A 9,393-nucleotide genomic window follows, 5' to 3' on the forward strand; every position below is an offset into this window, starting at 1 on the left:
GACCAGGCAGGGCTGGCGAGCTACTTCTGAGAACAAGCCCAGGAAAAGTTTAGGGCCCTCAGTGATCCCACTGTCAGCGAATGATGGAGACAGCACAGGACCAGGCAGTCTTTCCTTCCATTGTGCATGGGGTCACCGTGTGCTGACAGCAAAAATGAAGAACAACACTGAATAGAACTTAAAAAAGAAAGAAAGAAAGGGCATTGAAATCAAAGAGCTCTGGTTTGAATAGTCACACAAAATCACAGATGCTTAATAATGATCATGAAACTCTTGTGCTCCCTGTACTTTCACTTTCAACAATAAGCCCCTGCGGTTTGCTCTTTGGGGGGTTGCCATCAGCCTACTGGCATCCACTTTACTTGCATGCACAAAGAATTGCAAACGCCGAGCCATTTATGGCCACTGATGGTGATCCTTAACCTGGATGGAGGAGGGTGAGCCGGGACCTCGCCAGGGCTCCTCCCCGTGGGAACAGCTCTGAGAGTTCCCTGGTGGGACGAGGCTGAAGCGATTCTCTGTGAGACTTTGTCTGAGATTCTTCCAGCTGTACACCTCCCAGCGTTCATGCCTTTTTTTGTATCATTCCCTCTCCTTACTTGTGGGTTGAACCTACTTGTGGTAATAATTTCTTTTAAAATAACTAAAACCAGACGAAAGTCAAGGAGGTTCAGATTAAAGATGTCTCAGATGCCCACCTTTTCCAAGCTGGTATACCTCTGTTCTCACTCCTCTTCGACTATTCTCTCACACCCGGGTTCTGCAGTCGCTGCAGTGTCTCATGGAACTCACAACACTTTCAGGAAATGACTCGCTTGTTTGTGGGTGCTGTTAAGTCTCGGATCCCATGTTCAGCTCTCTGGAGAATCCTCCTCCTCCACAAGGCCATGACAGCTGGGGAAACCATGTCAGGTGATAGATCACAACTCAAGCCAGAGGCAAGCCAAATGTAGTGCCCACCCAGAGCCAGAAGCCCCAAATTTCCGAAAACCAAAGTCACAAAAGGGAAGACCTTGCTGGAGGTGTGCTTTGGTCTGTCAGCAGACTGTGGGAGGTGCTTGTTAGGTGCCTTGAGTTGGTTCTCACTCCTAGTAGCCTTTGTGCAACAGAAGGAAATAGCACACAGCCCGCACCAGCCTCACGGTTGTTCTGTGTGATCTCCTTGTTGCAGCCACTGTGTCAATCCATCATGTAGAAGGTCTTCCTTGTTTTTTTACCTTTTTGCTTTTCCCTGCCCCTCTACTTTACCGAGCACGATGTCCTTCTCCCAGGGACTGGTCTCTCCTGACAATGTGTCCAAAGTACATGAGACAAGGTCTTGCCATCCTCGTTTCTAAGGAGTATGTTGCTTGTACTTCTTCCGAGACAGATTTGTGTGTTCTTTTGGCTGTCCATGGCCATTTCCGTGTTCTTTGCCAGGACCATGAGTCAAACGCATTGGTTCTTCTTCAGTCTTCCTGGTTCATTGTCCAATTTTGCCTGCGTATATGCATATGCTTATGAGGGGATTGAAAATATCACGGCTTGAGTCAGGAGTGTCTTAGTCCTCAACATGACATCCGTGCTTTTCAACACTGTAAAGAGGTCTCGTGCAGCAGATTGACCCAATGCGATGTGTCCTTTGGTCTCGACTGCAGCTTCCATGAGCACTGATAGTGGATCCAAGCAAGAGGAATCCCTTGACAACTTCAATCTTTCTCAGCAGATCATACCCTCAAGGACAACAAAGGGTCAAGACTTAAGCCTCACCCTCCAGTAGGTGGCGCCTCAGAACACACCCACCTTAATCCTGCAACAAAGAACTCCCTCCCACATGGGATTACAACCACAGGCAGCTCACCCACTGCCATCAGGTTGATTCTGACTCATAGTGACCCTACAGGATAGAGTAGTACTGCCTTTCTGAAACTGTAGCTTTTGACAGAATGCCCCATTTGTGTCCCACAGAGTAACTGCTGGTTTCAAACCTCTGATCTTGTGCGTGGAGCCCAATACATAACCCACTATGCCACCAGGGCTCAAGCACAGTTATAGAATAGAGACGAGAGTTTACAATACACCACCAAAGGGATTATGGCTAGAGGGCCATATTAAGAACTTAACTCTAACTCAGTGAATTCTTTGTAACCAGTGATGTGATTCTGTGGTTGAATAACTCACCAGCCAGACACAGCCAACCAACCAACCGACCGAACTCCCTGACTCCGAGTCAATGCCGGCTCATAGGAACTGGATAGCACAGGGTGGAACTGCCCCTGTGAGTTTCTGAGACCGTCACTCATCTTTCGCCTGTAGAGTGGCTGATGGTTTAGAACTGCCGACCTTGGGGATCACAGCCCCACACGTAACCACTATGCCCCCAGGGCACCTAGATGACAAAACGCCCTCCCTTGCTGTAGTAAGTGTGGTGGAGTACGGCATGTTGTAGCCTTGCAAACATTAAGGCTCACTTGTGATGAACGCGGATGGGGAACGAGGCGGAGGGCGATGCGCTGCTTCAGGCACTAACTGGAGCATTTGAGGGACAGTGTGGAATTAGTGTGGTTGATTTGGGGCGCTACTGATGTGTGCAGGAGAGAAAATGACAACTCAAGACCAACATCAGCGCTGTGTGCAAGTCTGTGTCTGCAGCAGCAGGCAGAGGGCAGCGCGGGTGTAAGATCGTGCTCACAACCTGGGAGTCAGAGAAGCAGAACTTCAGAGACCTGACCAGCAGCGCCTCCCCGGTCCTCTGGTTCATGCCCGCTCAGATTTGTGGCAAACAAAACAGGCTTAAACATGTCTCTGTTATCAGTGGATGGCTACAGACAAGTTCTCCCAGTAATAGGGTTTCCTTAATCTTATTTGGGTCCTTTAAAAAAAGAAGAATACTTTTAATGCCATGGATAAAAAGATTAGAGGTCAGGGTTAATGGCAACATTTTAGCAAAACTCAAATGAACATCGTCCGAAATCATTGAAGCTTTACCACACATTTACAGGAATGCTGCCCCGCGCAGAATCCAAGTTTTGTAGATGGATCAACACCCTAAGGAAGGTTGGGGGTGGGGGTAGGGGAAGAGAAGGAAGCTTGGGAGGACCTCAAAGATGAGCCAAGAGAGGGAAGACGTGAGCCTCACCTGGAGGGGGCAGAAGGAAACGGCAGCATGTCCCCTGATGTGATAGCTGCACAAGTTGGGGCTCTGGGTTTGGCGTTTTCATAAGGATTCTGGTAGAGGAGCCACGGAACTGTGGCACTTGGGGTGGGGACAGCTGGCTGTACCAGAGTACACTGGACACCGGGTTTCCGCAAACCTCTGGGGAGCATAAAGAGAGCGTTCCATCTTGTCCGCGCAGAACAGCCTCTGCCTCCTTGTCCACCAGAGGCCCCGATGGGAGCACACACGTTGTAAGACAGCACGTGCTGGACTCGGGATCCGCCCTCGCCGTTCTCCGGGCCGAGACACTTGGGTCAAATATTACATACGATGGGAAGTGCTGGTCCTGCTGAGGGAGAAAGGCGTGGAACTGCCACACGTGGCTACAACGAGGAGGCTTCCGAAAGGCCGTGGGAAAAGGGAATGCAAAGAGAATGCAAAATTTCCATGAGTCTTTTTTTGAAGCCCCTTATATATTCTGGGAGCCCTGGGGGTGTAGTGGTTTCGCGCTGGGCTGCGAACCATAAAGTCAGCAGTTTGAAACCATTAGCCGCTCTGCGGGAGAACAATGGGGCTTTCTACTCCCCTAAAGAGTTAGTCTCCGGAAACTCAGAGGCAGTTCTACCCTGTCCTACAGGATATCTATGAGTGGACATCACTCGCTGGCTGTGAGGTTTTGTTGTTAGTGGTGGTGGGAGTGGGGGTTGTATATTCTGGGAATGGGGCTGGGAGTGTGGACTATTGAATAGAGACGGAGGGTTGGTTAAATATGTTTATAGTCTCTTGTGAGTCAGGGGTTAGCGTTCTGGCAAGGGCTCCTGGGGCCAGTCTCTATATGCGACAAACAGTTACCAGAAGCTCAGAAAAAAGGTTGGCCCACAGTAAAGGAGGCAGGAATGCCTTTGCTTAGTGTGTCAAGCATGCGAGCAAAAGAGAGAGGTGAGCGTATGTGCCAGTTCCCAGTTTGTTCTCCGTTGTAACTTTCTCTTTGCTTTGCGACATTGGAGGACTATGTAAGGAAACCTTTTTCTCCTTGGCTCTCTTGTGCAATATTGTGCTTCGTCAGTAGAGGGTGCTGGAGAGCTACTGCAAAGCACAGCCGAGGCAGGAGCAGGCGTTGGTTCTGGGCGGCTGGTAATGGTGATAGGAAAGCCCAGTGCTGCTCCCTCTACGGCTCCGTTCCTCTGATGCTGCAGCTCACTGGTACCCCAGCCAAGGCCGCAGGAAATGGTAGGAGGGGGCACTGGCCTGGCATTGGCTAATTGAAAAGAGTGGATATTGTTGAACTATCTGTAGGTCGCCCAAGGTCTCCAGGGTGGGTAAGACCTCGGTTCTTGCCTACGCAGACTCCTGGTTTGCAAGTCACGCGAGTCTTTAGGAAGGACGGGGGAGGTTTCAGGCTTTACAGTCTCAAAAGAGCACCGCTGTTTCAGGGCAGCGTGCCGCACCACGCGGAAGCCACGCGGGGCCGCCACTGACCACGGGCCCCTGGTGGGCGGGGCGGCGCGTCCCTCGTGGCGCCTGAGGCCAGAGAGCGAGCGGCCCGGCAGCCGGGCGCAGGCGCAGGCTGGAAAGAGAGCCGCCTTCCCGCCAGGGTAATTTAAACCTCCGCTGGGGAGGCTGCGAAGGTCTTGGTTGACCCCATTGGCTGAATCAAGCCCACCTGGGCCTCGTTTGGACCACCCAGGTGCCACGCTCACCTGGCTTGGGGCCTGAATTTGGGCATGCCCAGTTACGGTCTTCCTAGGCGCCCCATGCTCGCCTCATTCCTTCCCAGTCTCCTCCGTGGGGGCCTCCACCTGTCTGGCCACCTGACCAAGCCACCTGGCGCCCCACGGGCGGAGGAAGACAGCGCTCTCTCTACTCCGGCAAATAGTTCCCGTCTCAGAATTCCCCAGGGACGCTTCTACCCGGCCCTATGGGGTCCCTTCGAGTCACCACCAACTCAATGGCGTGGGTTGGGTTTATACTCACGGAGAGGCAACCCCGGTGGCAGAGCGGTTACGGGTTGGGCTGCTAACTGCAAGGTCAGCAGTTTGAAACCACCGGATGCTCTGAGGGAGAAAGCCCGGGCGTCATTATAGACGAGAAAACTCACCCGGGCAGTTCTACCCTGCCCTGTAGGGTCACCAAACTCAAGGCCAGCAGTTGGAGCCGCCGGTTTTGCTGTGACAGAAGATGAGACTTCCTTGTAGCTTCTCTCCTCACAATGTCCGGTCCGGAGACCCTGTGGAGTTGCTGTCAGGCACACTATTGGATGGAAGTGAGTTTTTTTTAACAAAATGCTTTTACAGCAGAAGAAACCGTTTTCAGTACTTCTCAATCTTCCTAATGTTGCGACCCTGTAATACAGTTCCTCATGTGGTGGTGACCCCAACCATAAAATTATTTTTGTGCTACTTCATAACTATAATTTTGCTACTGTTATGAATTGGGTGGCCCCTGTGAAAGGGCCATTCCAAACCCCAAAGGGGTCACGACCCACAGGTTGAGAACGGCTGCTCTAGCTAATGTGGGCTCACAACCTGATTTGAGTGCTTCTCATGTTCTGCAAATTTAGGTTCTATAACTTCTGGTTTCTAAGAGTGCTGATAACCAGGGTGGTGGAGGGTGGGTGGGGTGGAAAGGGGGAACCGATTACAGGATCTACATGTAACCTCCTCCCTGGGGGATGGACAACAGAAAAGTGGGTGAAGGGTCAGACAGTGTAAGACATGACAAAATAATAATTTATAAAATATCAAGGGTTCATGAGGGAATGGAGGAGGCGGGAGGGGGGAGGAATGAGGAGCTGATACCAAGGGCTCAAGTAGCAAGCACATGTTTTGAGAATGATGATGTTACAAATGCACAAATGTGCTTGACACAATGGATGTATGCATGGATTGTGATAAGAGTTGTACAAGCCCCTGATAAAATGATTGAAAACAAAATTCTGGTTTCTAGAGGAGGAATGCTTTTATCAGGAACTTTAGTGGGAGTTCCACTAAACCTAAAACAATCGTGGTGCTTAGTCTTTGTGCTATTCTCAGGTCATTAGATTAGCAGCCTACCCGAGGAGTTCTCCTCCAGGCAAACGGCATTGCCCTGATGGGGCTGCCGCTCCGCTCTGGCCCATTGGAGAAAGTGTTCTGAATGACCCTGTTTTCCCAAAAGTAAGACATCCCCCGAAAGTAAGACCTACTTACAGTTTTGCCTCTTGCTGAAATATAAAGCATCCCCCTGAAAATAAGACCTCCCCGAAAATAAGCCCCCCCAGCTACCATAACTCTAGACTCTGGACCGTAGCTGTGGGTGCAACTGCGCAGCTCACTGTTGGACTCAGTGCAGCTGGAGCAGACCGGAAGTGCGAGGTTTCTTTTAATAAAACAATAAACAATAAATGTGTACTGTATTCTTCTTCATGGAAAAATAAGACATCCCCTGAAAATAAGACCTAGCGCATCTTTGGGAGCAAAAATTAATATAAGACACTGTCTTATTTTCGGGGAAACAGGGTAGGAGAGTCACTGGGGGGGGTCTCATGGTCCCCTCCCATGAAAAAGGAGTAACAGCTGTTGCTGCCTGACAAGGTGCCTAGGAGCCTGGAGCTCAGACCCCTCAGGGATAAAGAAGGTCTAGACTAGTACAAGTGCTAGCCAAAGGGGTGGGTGGGAGAGAAGGAGACAATGAAGATCAATTAAATGAAGATCAATTATAGACTGAAGACCAACTGGATGTGGGAACTTGGGGGAACAGGTAGGGACTGTAACCTATTCAAGGTCCCATTGTGGCACAGTGGTTAAGTACTTAACTGCTAATGGAAAGGTTGACAGTTGACACCTACCTGTTGCTTGATGGGACTAAAGAGGTGGCAGTCAGCTTCCGTCCAAAGTACAGCCTCAGAAACCAGAGGGGCAGTTCTGTTCTGTGGGGTTGCTATGAGTCAAAACTGACTCGGCACCAGTGGGTTTGGGGACAGCTTTTCCTATTCTCTTCCCCTAAACCCGTTGGCACAACTTCTGAGATGACCGTGGGCTTTTCGGCCATTAGTCTATGAACATGATGTGCTGTGTAGGTTAGTTTTTATGTTAAACCAACCTTGCACTCCTGAGGTAAACCCCACTTGGTCACGTTGTATAATCCTTTGTATACATTGTGAGATTTGGCTTGCTACTATTTTGTTGAGACAGTTTTCACCTGTATTTCTGAAGTCTATCGATGCAGAGTGCCACGCCCCCCCCATGATAGCTCCTGTTTTGTCATCAGGGTCCTACTGACCTCATAGAACGAGTTACAAAACATCTCCTACTCCTTCAGTTTTTGCCAAGGGTTGGTGTTTGTTATAGGCTGAATTGTGTTTTCTTGAAAAGTGCACGGATTTTGGAATTAATCCCTAGTACTTATGAACATGACCATTTTTGGAAATAGGGTCTTCGAAGATGGTATCAGTTAGGTTAACCTGAAATCACACTAGAGTAAGGCGGGGGTGTGTGGGGGGAGTTGGGGGCTAATCCAACGAGAGGTGTCCTTATGAAAAGAGAAGAGACCCGGATAGAAGATGAGAGGTGAAGACCGAGGAAGAGCCCGCAGTGACGCGGCTACAAACCAAGAAGCGCCAACGGTTGTCAGAAACCCCCAGGCTCTAGGAAGTGGCAAAGAAGCATTTCCCGTAGAGTCTTGGAGAGGCTTTCTCCCAGAAAGAGCATGGCCCTGCTGACAAACTTGACTTCTAGCCTCCCGAAGGTGAGACAATAACTTTCTGAGGTATGCAGCCACTCAGCAAGTGGGACTTTGTTACAGCAGCCCTAGGACAGGAATACTTCGGGGTACAGGCCTTTCTCTCAACAATGTCCCCACAGTTGTTAATAGTGCGATCCCATACTTACAGCCAACTCCAAATTGGATCAAATATGTCTCCTAGTGCATGGTAAACCGGCAGATGGAGGGTCTAGATGTTTTAAATCTGAATAACTAGATTTAACACAAAATCAGATGTTTTAACATGGGAGTAAACTTCTCGAGGAACTTTAACGCAAGCCAGGAGAGGAACAGGAGCAGGGAAGAGGAAGGGAAAAAGAAAAGAAACCTCCCACAAAAAACCAGTAGATACAAAACATTCCCCCCCAAACACTTTTTGAATCATCTAGTTAAAAAATTGTTAGGAAATGCTTGTTGAGTTTTCCCTATCATTAGAAGCAAAATAAATATGAAAATTGACAATAAAGATAAGAAGAACTAATTTTCAATTTCAATTTGTCTTTCTGAATGATGCCTCTGATCTTTTATGAAGGGTAAATTGCATTTGAAATGAAACCTTTTAAATGAGTTATCTTTCGGGTAGTTATTTTACACACCTTTAAAATGTATTTTACTTATTTGTTGGGGGTGGGACAGAAGGTGAACCCTGAAGAACTTGAGAGGAAAATAATTTCAGGAGGTAATGGATGAACTTGGTCTGGAAGATTAATCAGGCCGGTTGCAAGAGAGTGCTAAATGCATAACCGGAGTAGAACTAAATATCTGATTGTAATTAAAACTTTGGGTTCCTAATGGCTGCATGAAAGATATTTTAATAAACGTGAAATGCACTTTCTAAATGGCACGCTAACTTTTAATGACTTGCGTGTTTTGTTTGATTAGTAACCTGGACTGTTAAATTAAAGCCAACTGCAAGTGCATGATAAAATATTGATGGTTTCAGGCAAATGAATTGGGGGAGTTATGCTTGACAGATTTTTTTTGTATCATTAAGGGTTTTAACTGGTGGAAAATATATATTGCTGGTGCTTAAAGATAGTTAAAGAGGATCTTCTTGTTTATAGGACCTCGTTTTAATTTTGCAGCAATAATAAGGGGGGAATCTGAATTATTCACAGATGGTTGGTCAAGAGAGGTCACTTAATTAAAAAAAAGTGTTATTTTAATTATACCTGTTTCACTTTCCTGGCATCGGAAATTAAATATTTTGAGGTATTTGGTTATTTCTGCTCCATAGAGTACTTGGACTTGTGCTGACTGGGGTGAGGACCTTATATACAAGTCTTTTATTTCTTGCTAGTTGGGAAGTTTGCTTTAAGGATCAGGGTTTCAGAAAGAATTACTTCGTTCCAAGTTTCATACATAAGAAAAGAACAACCACGTATAATTTCTTGGGCATATATATATATATATATATATATATATATATACAAGTATATTGTGCATAATTATTTTTTGCATATGCTAACTGCTAATGAAAAGATTGACAGTTGACACCTACCTGTTGCTTGATGGGA

Source organism: Echinops telfairi, unplaced genomic scaffold (genome assembly GCF_000313985.2).
Source record: "Echinops telfairi isolate 266 unplaced genomic scaffold, ASM31398v2 ScPeMD7_18;HRSCAF=68, whole genome shotgun sequence".
NCBI classification, from domain to species: Eukaryota; Metazoa; Chordata; class Mammalia; order Afrosoricida; family Tenrecidae; genus Echinops; species Echinops telfairi.